Source organism: Paramormyrops kingsleyae, chromosome 1, assembly GCF_048594095.1.
Source record: "Paramormyrops kingsleyae isolate MSU_618 chromosome 1, PKINGS_0.4, whole genome shotgun sequence".
NCBI lineage: Eukaryota > Metazoa > Chordata > Actinopteri > Osteoglossiformes > Mormyridae > Paramormyrops > Paramormyrops kingsleyae.
In genome coordinates this window covers 62985758-63004206 of record NC_132797.1, presented here as the reverse complement: position 1 = coordinate 63004206, position 18449 = coordinate 62985758, and positions in this window count along the sequence as shown.

Genomic DNA, 18449 nt, shown 5'->3' with positions numbered 1-18449 from the left:
AATTTGACGGAAGCTCTTTCCAAGCTGCCCGGGGATGATGGCAGACGGCTGGACCTCCCTGGTTCTGCTGAGCAGCAGGAAGCTCCTGAGGGTCAGCTATTGATTCACCGTTTTCGACAGAAAACTGCTCTAATGAGGCAGACTGCCTCTCCCCTGATGTCAAAGGAGCCTTCCTGTACTCGCAGAGGTGTCCCCCTAGGAGTCAGCGGGGGCTTTGTGCTGTGCATGGCCTCTTTATTTACAGCTCAGGTACAGCCCAAGTACACATTTCAGAAAAATAACTTTGTCTTTGTGTTATTGTTTTCTCTGTTTTCATTTGGAGATGCAGTATTAGCTGATGTTTTTCACATTATATATGATGCATCCATTTTTTGTCATCCCTCTAAGCAACGATGAATAATGCAGCAACGCTTATTGGAGGATTAGCAAAGGGAGTTTGTACGTCACGGGCAAACGCGGCCTTAAACAGCTATCGCTTTATCACGTTAGTGCTGAGTTTCAGCACTCCACCCGGCGGGTCAGTTCCCATCAAACAGATCCCGCCTGACCTTGCCTAATATGATCCACTTTAAATGGTCTCCCGGTGTTTTCACGTGGCTTTTTCATCTTCTCTGAGGCCGACATCTGCTTCCCAGCTGATCATAATGAGCTCGGACTTTAATCAGATGCTCTGAGTTTATTAGGCTTCAAACAACCACCATGGCTGACAGTAATCAGACCCTTGACATCTAATGGGAAGCGAATATGTCATAGGGCTGATTAGAGCCCACCCAGGCCTTGAACTGGGCTCTGAATGAGTCCCTTTGAGGAGCATATAATGGACCAGGCTCCCAATACGTTTGAAAGCCCTCCTCATTGTTCCAGTTTTCCAGGCCTGTCAGTGGGAATCAATGACTTACTCCAGAGTTTAAGAAAGGAATGGAGATGGAGTGAGTAATGTGGTCAGGGAGGTGGGTGGGCGGGGGTGCAGTGCTCCATCCCCAAGGACGCACCTAGATGGCCCTGAATGCAACAGGACCGACATCACTAAGCCTCCTTCTTCAAAGCTTCAGCTGGTGCTTGGTTGCGCTTACCCAGATGCGAATGTTTAGATAAATAGCTGCGTGAATGCAGAGTTCAGGAAGATCAGAATGCTGTTGCTGTGGCTCTTGTTAAACACCGGGTTTGACGTCATGCCCACAATGAAGCTTGTGCCACCAGGAGACCTGCGTCCAGCCCCAGCAGTTACAGGACAGTCTCGTTACACATTTCTCATTTCCTTGTTAGACCCACCGGGTCTTTTAACAAAAGAGCAAAGCCAGCCAAACTCTGTGGGTCGCCTCATTACCTGCCCCGCTGTCGGAGCTAAATAAACACTGATGGCAGGTAATGAGGCTAACCGAGGTCCTGTGTGAGCCCCAGCGGCGAGGGCCAGCCTGCACGGTCACTAATGTCCCATTTCATATCACTGTGTCCGTATGGAGGAGAGCTGCTTATAACTGCATTCAGGTACTGTGTCAGTGCTGGTCGGGTTCAGGTACAGAGTCAGCCCTAGCCACACTCAGGTACTGTGTCAGCACAGGCTGTGTTCAGGTACTGAGCCAACATCAATCACATTTAGGTATTGCATCAGCATCAGCTGCGTTCAGGTACTGTGTCAGTGCTGGTCGGGTTCAGGTACAGAGCCAGCCCTAGCCACACTCAGGTACTGTGTCAGTGCTGGTCGGGTTCAGGTACAGAGCCAGCCCTAGCCACACTCAGGTACTGTGTCAGCACAGGCTGTGTTCAGGTACTGAGCCAACATCAATCACATTCAGGTATTGCATCAGCATCAGCTGCATTCAGGTACTGTGTCAGCATAGGCCACATTCAGTTACTGTGTCAAGAATGTTCAAATATTGTTTAAGCTCTATCCATGTAAAGATGCTGCATTACCACCAGCCATGTTCAGGTACTCCATCTGCCGCAATCAGGTATGCAACCAGCACCAATTGCATTCAGGAGCTGCATCGGCGCCAACTGCATTCATGTCCTGTGTCACCAATTGCCATGTTCAGGTACAGAGCCAGCACCAGCTGTGTTCAAATACTGCATCAGCAACAGCCCCATTCAGGTAGAGTTACCGCCGCCCATGTTCAGGTACTGCATCAGCACTGGCCGTGTTCAGGTAGTATGTTAGTGCTGAGCTTAGTCGATGGAAAACCAGCAATGAAGCCTAACTCTTCGACATCCAGCCTTCATTCTTAACGATTTCACTCGGCTTCATGGTTCCACTTCCAGGGACACGTCCACAGGCCGGTACGGTGCTAAGGAATCCTCCCCTGGATTCACGTTGGATATGCTGGAGCAAATGCTTTAGGAATCACAGTAACTGGAAAAGGAACAGAGGCATGTTAGCAAGCTCTCTTCAAATGAATGTAATGAAGAACAGAACAAGGCCATTATATGTTTTTGTCTTATGAGTCCTTTAAATATGTACAGAAATGAGTTTTTTGTTCCCATTGTGTCATAACTAAGATGAATATTATTAATGCTGTATTACCTTTTTACAGTACATTGTGTCACAAAAAACATTATCGCAGGAATTACCTCCTAAAATGTCTAATTAAAGCACCCTATCTGTAATGGATAATATCATGTCACATGTTTCAGATCCAAGAAGACCATGAACTGCAAGCATTAATAACAGTGTGGAAAACAGAGCAGAGATTCACCCACTGGCGAACCCCATGCCAGAAACTCCACACAAATAATTAATACAAATCTGCCCTTCTCATGTAGGGTAAGTCTATGCGCTGTTGTACAAAAATAGTCCAAATACTAATTTGTTCTGTGTGGAAAAACCCCATATTTAGTGAATATGTTCTGTACTGAAGGCTGTTTACACTTTACCATTGTGAAAATGGTTTCATGCGGGCCAAGATTTAAATAAGGACATCTACAGTGGTTGCTAGAGTTCCATCTGTTATTTCAAATACATGCTTAATATCCAGTCTTTCAATCACACAATTAGAACATGCTGCTATTATTTAGACATGACCTTAGCTTACACCAGAATAAGTATTAAAAATCCAATTTCTAGTCATACTTATCACCGTAAAATATGTGCTTTTAAAATCCTTTAATCCTTATCTTTATTTAAAATGCTTTTTAACCAGTTTTTTTTCTTATCCAATTAATCGAGAGTACAGTTTCAGTTCATCTTTTAGGCTACAAGCAGGTCAGTCATGTACAAGTAGTTCCATCATATAGATTTCTCAACATAATTTTGCCATTGTCATGTTTAAAGCTAAGAAATACCCCCCCCCCCCTTTCTTCTATAAAGTACTGCTAAGTCAGAATGATGAACCCCCTTCCCAGGAATGTGGCATGCGAAGGTATTCACTATGTTTATATTTTACATGTACATGCATATGTATAAGGAGAGTTAATCCAATTCATATCCCATCCTGACAAGCAGAACAGTGGATCAGCCTTGTGTTTGCATAGCTTGGTACACACCTTGAACATGCCTTGTACATGTCTCAGACATGCTTTGAACATACCTCATAATTGCCTCATGCATGCCTTATATATGCCTATAGATGCCTTGTGCATGCCTCAAACATGCCTTGTACATTGAAGTCACATGAAAACCTTGGTGAATTTGCCTGGACGGTGTTTCCTTGTATGAGGTCTGAAAGATGTTCATCCTGCTGCTGCTCATGCATATCCATGGTCTAGTTTGCTCTCAGAAGAATTGACACTCAGACAAAAGGAGATATAAAAAATGTAAAAACTCCATGGATGTAAACGTCTCTGAAGCCCATAGACCATAATGTGAAAAGATGACACTTGTGTGGAAAGGCCAGGGAAGCACTCCTTATGCACTGAAATAAGTACACAAAGCTTGTACTTATTACCCTTTTATACTGCTGGTCATATAGCCAAGATTTAGGTCAAGCACTATACTCAAAATCATGCCATCATTTACCCTCTTCTGGCCAAAGACCCTGACTCTTAACTGCTGCTTAACCACAGCTCCTCAAGGCCAAACTGTACAGGAGAGCTGGGCTTGGCAGTGAAAGAGAGCGTGTCTGCTGGGTGTGTAATTATCTCAGGTGCCCGTGTGTGAGGCACAGATCGTGCGTCTGTGATGCTATAGGGCAGCTTGCTTCTGCTTAAGCTCCCTTTGATTTCTCCCCGGCGTAAATTAAAATCTGGACAGAGCCGAAGCTGACAGGTGGATGGCAACGTCACCGCGTGGGCGCTCTGAGGCCGCGGCCCATGGGGTCTGTCCATCTCGACTAGCGGCTGTCATCGTGGATCACTCCCAGCACCAAATCCTGGCTGTCAAAGCACGTCTTCCTAGGCGGTCTTCCTGAGGCCTCTCACAGTTCCTGTACTGTACTCAACAACCTATTATCAAAAAAGTAACACTCGAGTGATTTTAATCCAGAATTGAAGACTTAGCGAATCATTCCTGCCTGAATCTCACTAGACCGCTTTTAACAAGGGGCCTGGTGATACTTAAGAAACCCATGACACCAGCTCTACTGTTAGCACTAGAGCTAAAAGAAAAACAAAAACTTGCCCCCCCCCAGTAAATAAATCAATGGTGGGGGCATGCTTAGGAAAGTAACAGAGAGCCCAGGCGTTTACAGTGTGATCTGCCAATACGTGTCAAGCCTGTTACTCCTGCAGCACTGTGAGTCATGCATAAAAAGCACAGTCTGCTATTTATACTGTCAATCCACAGCAAAGCCCTTAAGAAGGTTCTCAGTCATTAGCAAGGAAAACAACAGGGAATCTAAATATATCCCCGGTTTCTAAGGGCAGATGTAGGGTGGTGGAGGGCATGCTGATTTTGGATGTGGGTTGGTTTATATCCCGAGAGGAGCCCAGCTGTTGAGCCTTTCAGCCCCTGTGCTTGACCAGAATCACTCCAAGAAAATGGCCATCTGAGTAACTAGATGAAACTGAAGACCGCACTAGTTGCCAAGTTAAATTCTCAAGCATTGGTGCTGTTGAAAATACTCATGGGCCACCTCTGGCCCAAGGCTGACCTTCAGGGTTCCCTCGACCTTGAGCTGCCATCTCCGGCTGACAGACATCAAGCTGGACGTCGCATCTGTATCCCTCTCTTACAGGAGCTAGCAAGCTTGGAGCCGTGTTTATTAATGTAGGGGCTGCACCTCCTCTTCTGCCCCTCCGCTTGCTCTGGTTAGGCCTACGCAGTGAGGGTCTGTCGTCAGGAGCAGCAAACTGCCAGCCCTTCATATTAATTCCGAAGCCATCACCTTGTACTGCAGGAGCTAATAAAGAGGTAATTTTACCCATCATCCAGCTGACAGTGTGCTCTGCTGCTCTGCTGCAGCAATAACCAAACCCAAACAAGATCGTTTTATTAACATAATTGGAAATATAGACACTGGAGGTCCAGACCGTGGGGGAGTCCTGGCGAATCACCACGGGCATGGCCGTGACAGTGATGCAGTGACGTTTTCAGGTTTGCTTTTAATCGAGAGCAGAATGGGGATGGGGAGCAGAGGGGCTGGTAACAGCCGTGATTTTCTTCCAAACGCAACCCGGATCGAGCAAAGAAATGAGAAGGACTTTCTGGAAGTTTCACTTCACAGAAGCCTGCAGTTGCAGTTTGGCTTCTGCAGGAAGTATGAGAAATCACTGTACCTGCCTGTAAGGACCAGAAATCACATGAGAAATAAAGATGAATGAGAGCCGCTGCTAGGGGGGGGAGACACTGCGTGACCAGCATGACTGTATTGGTTTCTGTGGAATCTTCCAGTAATTTATGGTGATGAGTGACATGTGTCATTACAGATATTTACTTTTCTGTTTTTTTCTTCTGTGATCCAGAAGTATGGCTTGTATCAAAGAGCTGCCAGTTGAGCAGGCAGTTGCTATCATATCCAGTGATAACTTGATGTTTTTTTTTCTTCCAGTATTGACATTCTGAACGCAGCATGACAGCCAAAGCTTTTAAAGGGGACTTTTATGGAAACAGTCGTCTTCAAATGGCCACTCAGGCTCCATCTATTTGTGCTACATAGCTGTCGCGCCTGTCACGCCTTCACTATTCACTGCCTACAGAGGGCGTTATTCGAGAGGGGTCAGAGGCTTTTGTGTTCATGTGTGTGACCTGCCCGTTACATGACCCAGTGTGAATTCTGCTTGACAACAGCAGGAGACTCCATGATGGTGAAGTGCGCAATGACGGCCAGCTGCCGCCGCCCCTGTTTTCGTGTGGGAGTAGAGCCCCGCGTGCTCTGTGACCTCTTCCAGCCCTCCTCGGAGTCCAGTCCTACTCTCCCTTCAAGTAAAGACCCGGCAGCTACATGATTCAAATTCAAGCCCTTTATGGGCACCGAAGTGTTCGAAACAAGATCAAAGCAATCTTAACTGTTTTATGAGTCTGCACGCCTCAAAATGATAAATAAATCTTATCACACTATCACCCAGAGAGGTTTATTTGTGTGCAATTACAATGCATCCAACATCACATGACCTCATTATCTGTGTCAATTAGGATTTATCGCATTGGGTGTAAATTCAAGGACTGAAGGTTTGGAATGGCATGATTTAGATGCTCCAAGAGCAAAAAAGAAGTCAGGTATTCTGTGGCCTATGACCCTCTCTGTGGGTGACCCCACCAGTTGGACCACCATGTACCACCCTAGACACCGGTAGAGCATTTTTGCAGAGCTGACTCACTTGTTAATCTCACTGAATTTCTTAACCATGGTCACTTATGATCTTCATACAGATGCTAAGGGAGTTTAATAAACAGAGTGGTGGGCAAAGCCAGAGGACACATCTGCTTTCTGAGGTGAGGACAGGCACAAAAGAGCACATCCTCGGTCTAAAGCCGGCGAAGAGGGACAGTGACAGTAATACGCCATAATATGAGCCACAGAATGAATGCTAATTATTAACGATTCAGAAATTAAGTCCCCTCCCCCCGGCACAGTGACGTATGGCTGTCAGGGTGACAGAGCCTTTGTGTAAGTAGCTGAAATGAAGGATCCCTGTCTCACAAGAGAAGAGACAGCCCTCGGGCAGCCAGGGAAACTGAGTGGAAGATTGTTTCTTTGGAGGAGATGCCGCCATCCGGTGGGATGTTGGTTCATGACCATAGAGATCCTTAGGGGGACATTGATTGCAACAATCCCCGAAAACTACTAATTTGACAGACAAATCGTGACGTGTGTTTTTTAGCCCCAAGTATCAAAACAGGGCAGCAGTAGGTATGTGGGACATGGTGGTCTGAAAAGCCACCCGATCTGGGTCTGATCACCGTGGGGCAATCTCACTGCTATCTGCAAAAATCACACAGCAAAAGGAAGTGGGTCATTTAATTCCACCATGGTACTGCAGGGATCAGCTACCGTACAGAGGTGAAGCCATTAGTGTCTGAGCAGAACCAGAATCCATGTAACCCATCAGGGACTACTGTGTCATTCAGGGAAAGACTTTTTAGTTATATTGCGCAAATTGTTTAGCTATTAACATACAAATCTCAATAGTCTTATCATTAAAAGTCAACAGAGAAAAACCTATTTCACTTCTATTGACGTTAATAAGAATAATCAAACGCAAGCAAATTCTAAATTTGAATTATATCTAAACCCTATAAACACACACCGTCGCTTATACTTTTGATAAATTAATAATTCTGCATTAGAGATTATGGAACACATCGCGTCATGTAGCTAACAGTCTGAAATGTTCACAGTTGTTTATAGAAATGCTTTTAAACAAATATTACTGAACAATATATTTTCCCACAGCCAATCAGAACATTTAAAAACATTTTACTGCAGACCCAGACTCATAACATTTGGACTGATATTACAATCTCCCTAGGAATATACAATTTGTCATAAAATGCTGTAAATGCTAATAATGCTCTATATAGTTTATATAGTTTTGTGATGAAGGAATAAATAACTGGAGGATGACAAGAGACGTAAAAACTACCGTACATGGGAATGATCTTCATAAAACGAACTGCTTCAGGCATGTGATGAGATTACAGTAACCATGATGTATAGAGGGATTTATGACTGCATATATGAACTGGTCCTTCCTGCAAACTCAAATCACTGACCTACTTTCTTACTATACAGTTGTTGATGCTCTGTAATTACTGCAGAATTTGAAAATGCACATTGATAGATGGGCTTCTTAACTTCCAAGATCTGAAGAAAACAGCTAAATTAGGCCTCAGGTTTTAATTATTTCTGGAATATTGTTTTGTCCTCATTCATTTTTTCCTTGGTCTTATTAAATGCCCCTAAATCTCCAGTGTGACAGATTAAAATGGCCTGGACTCTATTATTAAAGCTTGTTAAACTGTTAGGTATATAAACCGATTTGTTCATGGACGGGAAATCGTCCCCTGAGAGATTTTAATACCAGAAAAACTGGCGATTAAATCAGTAATGTATGACTAACGGAAACACTTTGTCCCTGTACTTCTAAACAATGGCATGTTTAGTTAGAAATCAAGAATATTATTTGACTTTTCAAGATTACGTACAGTATCTACACTATATGCAATTTCACTGAAAACGAACAACAACAAAACATTTAGGAGCGTGTAGTAATTCCATGTTGCGGTTTGTGATTCAAGTAAAACAAAAAAAAAGCAAGTAATATACGGCAGTTTTGGAATATTAATGTAATTTCAATTTGGAATATTAAGGTTAATTAGTTTCTAAGTTTTATTTGTCAAATACACGGTGCAGTGAAATGCATGGTTGCCTAGCTCCAAGACTCTTAACAAGTAACAAACGTATAGACGCATAAGTATAAAGAGACAACAGACATTAAACAATAATTATAAATATACCTATAAATAGTGTCCAATCGACAGTATAGTGACAGGTGGTACAGCAAATAGTAATAAGTATTTACATATCTAAGCCGCATATGTAGGTTATAAGTTGAAAACGTAAGAACGCCAGTTGCGCAGGTCTTACGCACTCTCCTCGTTATGGATCCGAATTATTCCCACCGCTGTAAAGATACTTTGCCGTTAGCGATTCGGGATTCTGTTTAATTTACCTCTAAAGTGTAATGAGGTATACTAGTAAACAGGGTGGCATTTTGTTGATTTGTGAATGCGGATGACGTCTCCCCTACCCTGAAATCGACCAATATTATATTTTGCCTTTTTATTGTCAAACGCGAATAAAAAAAATCACCATATAGTCTCGACACTGGAAGCCTATTTCCTATTTCCAAAACTCACGCTGTCAATCATATTAAAATGCATTTCTGTTAGACAAACTCTGATTTGTGAAAAAAAAGTCACAAACGTATTTCAGCACATTTGTTTACTTATTTTTGCGCATTTCACTTAGGTCTAATTGAGCTCTATGGATAATTGGAATTGCAGGAGATCTAAAAGCAAAACACCTAAAAAGTGACCCAGAAGGATCAAACTAGGTGCAAATTGACCAGGTTGATACTGAATTTTTCACAAGTCAAATGTGGTCAGTCAGTCATAGGTCATGCAGTTTGTTTATTAGGCAGGCGGTGGGAAGAATTAAGGCAATATTTTTATACATAAACCTTACTAACAATGAAAATACCCTCATACACCACAATATCTATGTTGTTTTTGGCAAAACACGATTTCTGAAACATTTCACAAATATATTTGCACACATATCATCACTTTATTTACTTCTATGGCCATATGCCATTGCAATATATGGGCTACATCACAGACCATGCAGTGGCCAAAACACCCAAAAAAGTAACCTACAAGAACAAAACTAGGCTCATATTGACCAATCTGATTTGGACTTTGAATGTGAATAAATGTGAATCACAACAATCTGCTTTCATAGCGGATGAATTAGCAAAGTTTAAAAATGAAAGATCCAATACAGAGGATAAGGGTCCATCCAAAAGTCAGCTGACACCTCGAAAATCCCGCAAATGCGACGGAAGGTTTCACGCTGAACTATCCTAAAACCGCGAGTCGAAAATCAAAACTATCAAGTGACCCGAAACTAGCATGCCAGAACTGTTGCGAGAGAGGCTATCGTCCCAATGGCTCAGAGAGTAGTAAGTAACCAGCCACAGCAATTAAAGAGCCCGAACGCGTGAAAGATGGGCAGTGTTGCCCGGCCCAGCAAAAATCTGTAGCTCAAGGTTTACTTAAAATCCGCCCAATGGAAACTGAAACTGGCCCAATATCTGAAATCCCAGTATACTGTATTTACGTAGATTTACGTAAGCTAAATACACACGGGGATCGGACAGGGTACACGCAAGACACGGGCAAACACACGCGCAACAATAAGGAAATATAACTATTAACAACAGCAATACAGGAGCTATTTACAACTGCACGCGGGGCATGCTGGGACATGCGCCCCGCCAGTGCTACAATATAGATTTGCCGTAGGACTGCTTGCTTGAGAGTCTGAAAGAATGAGTGCCACGTTAGATGCGTGAGAGCTGGCAACCCTAATTTCCGTGTTTGTCTGTCTCTGGCTTTGGGTGGTTAGCGATTCAGTATGACGCGGCATTAGGAGCCACTTGCATTCATAATAATTATTTTCGTTCTTGCAGTCCGCTGCCGTGGAACATTATGAAAGCAGCCTATTATTTACTCGAACTGTATTTTCAAAATAGCCCAAATGGGAGCGAAATCCGCGCACCTAAATAAACAAATAGATTAATTAATAAACGTTTTATTTACTGTTAGTTGGCTCTTTGGAGACTGTCAGAACTCTTCTTCCAGTCTCTTTAGAATTGCCCACACAAAAAAAATATATATTGTGGTATCTGTTGACTCCAGCCATAATGCCACATGGAGAATGCAGTTTGATTCAAAGCTCTTTTATTAGCAGTCCTGCAAAGGACTATATCAGGTACCCAAGGAGCACCAAAACTGATTACACATAAAAAACACAGGGTTGTCAGACGCTGAAGTCTAAGATACATACACGGTGGGAGATTTACAGAAGCTAATTACACATGAGGATCGGACAGGGTACACACAAGACACGGACAAACGCACGTGTGACAATAAGGAATATACTGTAACCATTAACAATAACAACAATACTGTGACGGATCCGGGCGGCTCGGGTGCGAGAACGAGGCATAGTGCACAAAAAAGGGTGGACGACCCACTGGCGGCTTCCAGGAACAAAAAATGCGGTTTATTAAATAAACAGAAAACACTACAAACACAACAAAATCAAAAAGGACCACGAGGGGTCAAAAATTAAAGGGAATAAACTAAGACTACAAATCACAAATACAGTAAACATAAACTGGCCGGGCAGGTAAACATAAGACAGATCTAACTTCTAAACCGTAAGACAATCAACAACAATCAACGAACCACTAGGGAACAGAACAGATACAGGGACTTAAATACAGAAACCAAAACTGGGGTAATAAGACTAACACAGGACAGGTGAGACTAATTAACAGAGACCAGGGCCAGTATGCGTATAACTTCCTAAGAATTGTCTTAAGAATGGTCGTACACTTTGACTTAAGAGTTAAAAAAGTAGGACCTAAGAGCATTGTATAAAGCTGCTAAAAGTAACTTTCAGCAAAGTCTAAGCCCAATTCCTAAGTGCTGACGGAGCCAGCATTTAAGTGTCGTGAAATGAGGACTACAAATAAAATCCCGCCCTAAATACTGAGTTCAACCAATAGAGGACCTGCACGGTGAATATATTAGTGACATTAAACCGTTAATGTAGAGCTTTATACAACATACCTTTTTGTAATCATACCTTTAATTGGTTGTACGAAAATCTTCCTAGCACATCACCAACCAATTTCCACTAATAGATGCACATGTAGTAGGCCTATAAATTATGGGTCAACCGCAAAACTCATAGCAAGACATAGGATCCTAAAAGAAAGCCAAACTGGACGACAAACAAAACGGTTCTTTTGGCACAGTTGGTGCTTAAATGGAAGGAGGTAGTGCGACGAAAGTTTGGCCCAGCTGTTACAAGCACGGACAAAAAAAAGCTTAGGAGGCTCGGACAAGGCGTTCAGCAGAGGAATGTGAAAAAAGGTAGTATAATGTTCTATCGACCTCGCGAAAGGAAATCACAGTTTATAAAGCAAGCATGCAAGCTACAGGTTTGTGTCATTAATTATATTGCTCTTATGACCCTCGCTATAATAGATGATGATTATTATTATTATTATTATTATTATGATTATATTTTTCCAGTTGCCAAAAACGTAACATCATTATCACCTTCAGTTCAACTGTAAGTGCATTTTTAGGTGACGTAGGAGATTGTATCCGGTTCCTAATTAGGTCGCTAACAAAAATAATGCCTAAACGATCAAGCCTGTATTTTTTTATCAACTCGTTATCATCGTAAATTCGCAGTACGTCCTTTCTTTCACGGAAAGTGCGCGGTCTCCGTCTGGGTGCGCGTAGTGCAGCTGCCATTATTCAACTCCTAACTGGCTTAGGAGTATTCTCCAGCTCTCTTAAATCATTTAGGAGCTGAGACCAAGTCTTAACACTTAAGAATGTTTATGCATGCCACTTATTCTTAAGTCTGGGAGCAAAATCACCTCACTCTTAGAATTGTGACGCATTTAAAAGGAAATTTTACACTGAGAAGTTTTATGCATACCGGCACAGGTGAAACTAATAAACTCAGGAGGAAAACAAGGAAACTAAGAACTAACCAAGGCAACATAAACCAACACTAGGGAATTACAAACAGGTAAAGACACAAGCAGGGGCACAAGGAACAAAACCAAAACCAACTACAAAATCAAACACAAGAACTAGAGAAACTCAAATGAAACACTATAGGGAGCAAAATACAAAAACAGAGGAGGTGGGATTGAAACACAGGACAGAAGGGTACACAGACAACCACATGCTCAACACATTGAGCTACATGACCAGACAAGTAACAGGGGAGAACAAAGACTAACATAAAGAACGGGATGACCAGCAACGCCTGCTGGCCAAACGGGGGAGGGACACGGTAGGACCACAGCAGGGGCTGACCCTGACAAATACAAGGGTTATTTACAACTTGCACGTGGGCAAATCGACCAGACGGCGCTTGGCTCACCGACGCCACATAAACCCCCCCCCCCTTAAGGGTCAGCCGTCCCGGCGACCTCTAGAGCCAGTCCCACCTTAATCCAGCACGAAGTCCTGTAGGTGTGATGGCCGCCTGCGCAAAGATCTCCTTGGCTGCCACGGGTCAGTGCTACTGGGGGACGATGGGCCAGGTACAGGGCCACTGTCAAGGGCTGCAGAAGCAGGACTGCTAGCGGCCTCTGGAGACAGGCTGACCTTGAGGTGGTATGGGGCCAGTCTGTCCCGGTGCAAAATGACCGACCGAGACCCAAGGCCGGTCCGGACTGGATACACCACCTCTGACAGCTGACCCAACACCACACAGGGTCCCTGCCAGCAGCTGGACAACTTTGGAGAGTAGCCCTTCTTCTGCCAGGGATTGTACAGTCACTCTGACATCCAAACACCCAGCGGGGCCCCCCGACAGTGGGTGTCGTATGCTCTCTTTTGCTTCAGACCCGTTGCCATCAGGTGGTCACGGTTGAGGCAGTGGGTGGCCTCCAAGCATCGCCTTAGGTCCCGCATGTGCCCAGAGGTGGTGGCTGGCTCTGGTTCAGGCGGACAGCCAAAAATTAGCTCAACTGGGGTACGCAGCTCCCGCCCTAGCATCAACATAGCTGGCATGAACCCAGTCGACTCCTGGACCGCTGTCCTACAGGCCCACAGGATCACTGGGAGATGGAGGTCCCAATCCCGCTGATGTTGACTGGTCAGGATCGCAAGCTGCGTTGTTATGGTCTGCTGGAACCTCTCGACTAGCCCGTCGCTTTGAGGGTACGGGTCTTATGTACACTCAGCAGACGGCAGACCTCCGCCATGACAGCGGACTCAAAGTTGCGTCCTTAGTTGCTGTGGAGCTCTTCCGAGGCCCCAAACCTGGAAAAAAACTCATCCACCAGCTTGGTGGCGGTTACCATGGCACTCTGCTCCGACACTGCGTACGCCTCTGGCCACTTGGTAAAGTAGTCTATTGCTATGAGTATGTATCGGTTGCCGGAGTCAGAGGTGGGAAAGGGGCCCAGGATGTCGACACCGATGCGCTTCATGGGGCTGCCAGACTGCATGGATTGGAGAGGGGCCCGGGAGTGGTCATGGGGGCCCTTTCGTGCTGTGCAGATGTCGCAACAGTGGACATGCAGCTCCACATCCAGGCGGCAGCCTGGCCAGTAAAACCGTTGCCATAGTCTGCGCAGTGAATTAGTGATGCCGAAGTGCCCCACTCCAGGGGGCCCATGCACACTCCACAGCACCGCTTCCTTAAGCGACTCAGGGATCAGCAGCTGTCACACGACCTGCTCCGGCACAAGGCCCTGCCAGCATCGATACAATAGTTAATCTTGGAGGGCCAGGCTGTCCCACTGGGAGCAGTATGCCCTTGTGGTGGGGCTGAGGGAGCTCAACTCTGACCACTCTGGTTTTTCACCTTGCCGGAGCCAGCCCAGCAGATGAGCCAGGATTGGCTCCCCAACCTGTGCCTCCTTCAGTTCCTCCCTGCTAAAGGCTGGGTGCCCCTGAGTTGCTGGGGTGCGATGGTCTGGTCTGGCGCCACACCCCTCACTTCCTCCAGCGTTTCTCCCCATTCCGCTGCCCCTGTGTCTATTTTAGTGTCAACCAGTCGGTCTGGCATCAGGGTACTCACTGTCTCTGGTCCAGAGGTCTCTGTTGCTCTCAAGGGGTCCCCTGGTCTGGACCCTATCAGCTGCCTCGCCTCCAGTTGCCCACAGTGCCCACAGCCATCACCGCAGGGACGCCGTGACAGGGCATCTGCATTACCGTGCAGCCGGCCCTCCCGGTGCTGGACCTGGAATTGAAACTCCTGGAGTTTCTCCAGCCATCTTGCCACCTGGCCCTCAGGCTCCTCAAAGCTCATGAGCCAGGTGAGTGCAGCATGGTCGGTTCTCAGGAGGAACTGGTTGTCATAGATGTATGGCTTGAACCTGGACAACCCAGTCACCACTGCCAGCAACTCCTGACGTATGACACAGTAGTTTCGTTCTGCCTTACCAAGACAACGACTGAAGTAGGCAATGGCTCTCTCCCCGTCTGGCCGGGACTGGGACAGGACTGCCCCGATGCTATTGCTACTGGCATCCGTGTCTACGATGAATGGCTGGGTAGGGTCAGGACACGCCAGGATTGGGGCAGAGACAAGCGCAGTCCGCAGCTGGTCAAAGGCAGCCTGCTGGTTGGGACCCCACTGGAAGGCAACCTCCTTTCTGGTCAGTCGGTGCAAGGGGGCGGCGATGTTGGATGAGCCTCCTGTAGTAGGAGGCCAGGCCCAGGATGCTCCGCAGCTCCTCAACAGAGCATGGGATTGGCCAAGCCTCCACTGCTCTCACCTTGTCTGGGTCCGTTGCTACCCCTCTCTCACTCACGACGTGACCCAGGAACTTGACAGACCGCTGCAGGAGGCTACACTTAGCCGGATTGAGCCGTAGATTCACTCGGCGGATAGCCTCAAACACCTGCCGTAGGTTGGCTGCTGCATCACTGAAGTTGGGTGCATGGACGAGCAGGTCATCCAAGTAGACAACACAGCAGCTCTCCAGGATCCCCTCAAGCACCCGTTCCATAAGCCGCTCGAAGGTAGCAGGGGCATTACAAAGCCCAAAGTGAAGAACCCGGAACTGCCACAGACCTCGCCCCAAGGTGAAGGCCGTCTTCTCACGGGCCTCCGGGGACAGCTCCACCGGCCAGTAACCGCTACGAAGATCCAGTGAACTGAACCACCGTGAGCCGGCTAGGGTATCAAGGGTTTCATCAATACAGGGCAGGGGATAAGAATCCATTTTGGTGATGGCGTTGAGCCTGCGATAGTCCACGCAGAACTGCCAGGTGCCATCTTTCTTCTTAGCTAGGACAGCAGGGGCAGTCCACGGGCTGGTGGATGGCTCAATGATTCCGGAGGCCAGCATCTCCCGGACCTTCTCTTCAGTGGCAACCCTTTTTACAAGAGGTAGTCGGCGGGGGCGGATGGGTCGCTGGGGCTTGGAGCAGAGCTACTGCAGAGTTCGGAGCTGGTGGGCAAGTACATGCTGACCGAGCTTCCGGTGGGTGGGGTCTTGCTGCCTGCGGCAATGGTCAGAGGCCAGGGTAGTGGGCTCAGGGCAGAAGCTAGCCCGGTGCCCTCTCTTTCCACAGTGCCAGCAGATGATCCTTGCATCATTGGGGGGAGGGTCACTATCCCACCGAGCCACTGAACGTACCGCAGCATCTTTGTGGGGTGCCTCAGCGAGTGCCTGCTGTACGCTAACTGGTGCTAACAGCCGCACTTGTTGTTGTAGGCGGTCCGGAAGAAGGACTGAGAGGAAGGCCTGCAGGGCTAGGTCTTCCTGCACTACTGCAGGGTAGTTGGGATATGCCTGGCGGGCAAGTGCTCTGATGTCAGCAGCCAGGACTCCAAGCCGCTCCCCTCTGTGCCGCTGGAGGGTGCCAAAAAGCTGACGGGCCCTCAGTTCCCCTCCGCCACTCCCAAACCGCTGCCTTAGGACTGTCGTCAGTTCTGCGAGAGAGAAACAAGCCCCTGGTGCAACGTCCAAGAGGACTTGGAGGGCCCCTCCTTCCAGTGCCAGGCCAAGGTGGACAGTTGCAGTCTGGTCATCCCAGGCATTGTTCTTGGAGGCAAGTTCTAGCTATACAGCAAATAGCTCCCAGCGTTGGTCCCCACTGTACTTCGGCAGACGGACGGCTGGTGGTGGTGGAGTGAGCAGGGTTTCTTTTGGTGGCAGATCACTGGGTCTTCTCTCCTGTTTGGGAGCTCTGGGTCCACTGGCTCCCTCAGGCACCTGTCTCCGACATCTGACGTGCAGTCCACTGACAATCTCCTGCTCCAGCTCTGCAATTTCCTCTTCAAGATCCCCATTGCGTTATCTGTTGACTCCAGCCATAATGCCACGTTGAGAATGCAGTTTGATTCAAAGCTCTTTTATTAGCAGTCCTGAAAAGGACTACATCAGGCATCCAACGACCACCAAAACTGATTACACATAAGAAACACAGGGTTGTCAGAAGTCTAAGATACACACATGGTGGGAGATTTATGGAAGCTAATCACACATGAGGATCGGACAGGGTACACGCAAGACACGGGCAAACACACACGCGACATTAAGGAATATAACCATTAATAATAATAATAATAACAACAGCAATACTAGGGCTATTTACAACTTGCACGCGGGGCATGCTGCGACATGTGCAAATCGACCAGACGGCGCTTGGATCACAGACGCCACAATATATAAGTAACAGGGTGAGAGCAGGTTCATAATTTTCCATTACTTTTAAAGGACTGTGTGACATTTTGTCCCAAGCGGCCACCCCAGCTTGTCAGTAGGTTAAAAGACCGCAACAACACATATCTTGGTAGACACACCTGGCTGACTTATACCAATTTATGAAGGCTTTGGCTTTCGAGCAGTTCTAGCTTGATGAAACTGTTGGGACTTGGTGCAGGTTTCCTGGCCCGGAATGGGTCGGTGCTTTTCCACTGCCAGAAGGAACCGAGCTGTACCCGACCGGTAACGTGAACTGACCGGTTTCCATTGCAAAATATGCTTGCCGTATGGTACAGACAAGCAGGGCCGAAAGCGTGACCATACCGAGCTGGGTGCGTCACCACTATATACCTGATTAGTCGAAATGCATGGGGATACCAGTATTCTGTGCATAGATAATATGAAGGAAAATGTGTATATTACATATAGCCTATTATTCAGAGCTGTGTGTCAAGTCTCACGCATTGACCCCACATTTAAACCTGTTCACATGCTCACACGCCACACCTTGTGTTTCTCAGGCTGAGAAGTAAGGGATCAGTGTAAATAGCCATGAATCAAGGAATTCTTATTTAGGGTTTAATACCCCCCCTCTTTTATTTGCAACTCACGCATTTTCCTATATGTTCCATTTTTATGCGAATGCTGTAAAGACTTTTATTTTGGCGAATGCACGTGTTTCGAGACATGCTATCGAGCCTTTCTGCGCATGTGCAGTACCACCGTTTTGGGATTAGGGTTAGGTTTTAGGGGTTAGGGTTAGGGTTCAGGTAAGGGTTTTAGGGTTTTTTGGGGGGTTAGGGTAAGAGTTATAGGTTAGGGCTATCGATTAGCACTACGGTACCCTAACTCGACAAAGTAGCTCAACTCGACAGAACACCGGTTTAGTTTGTTCACAAACTATAAAGCATGTTATTGCTCATGGGAAGGAGAAAGGGAAGAAGCGTGATTGAGTAATGACGGTTTAAACGATAAAACACGTCACTGCCTGGTATATAGGTTGAACAAGGTAAACGTATTTATCTGTAAAGTTTAACATATGCAGCATAATCTAAAATAAGCTTATTTATGTTTATACCCGTCTGTAC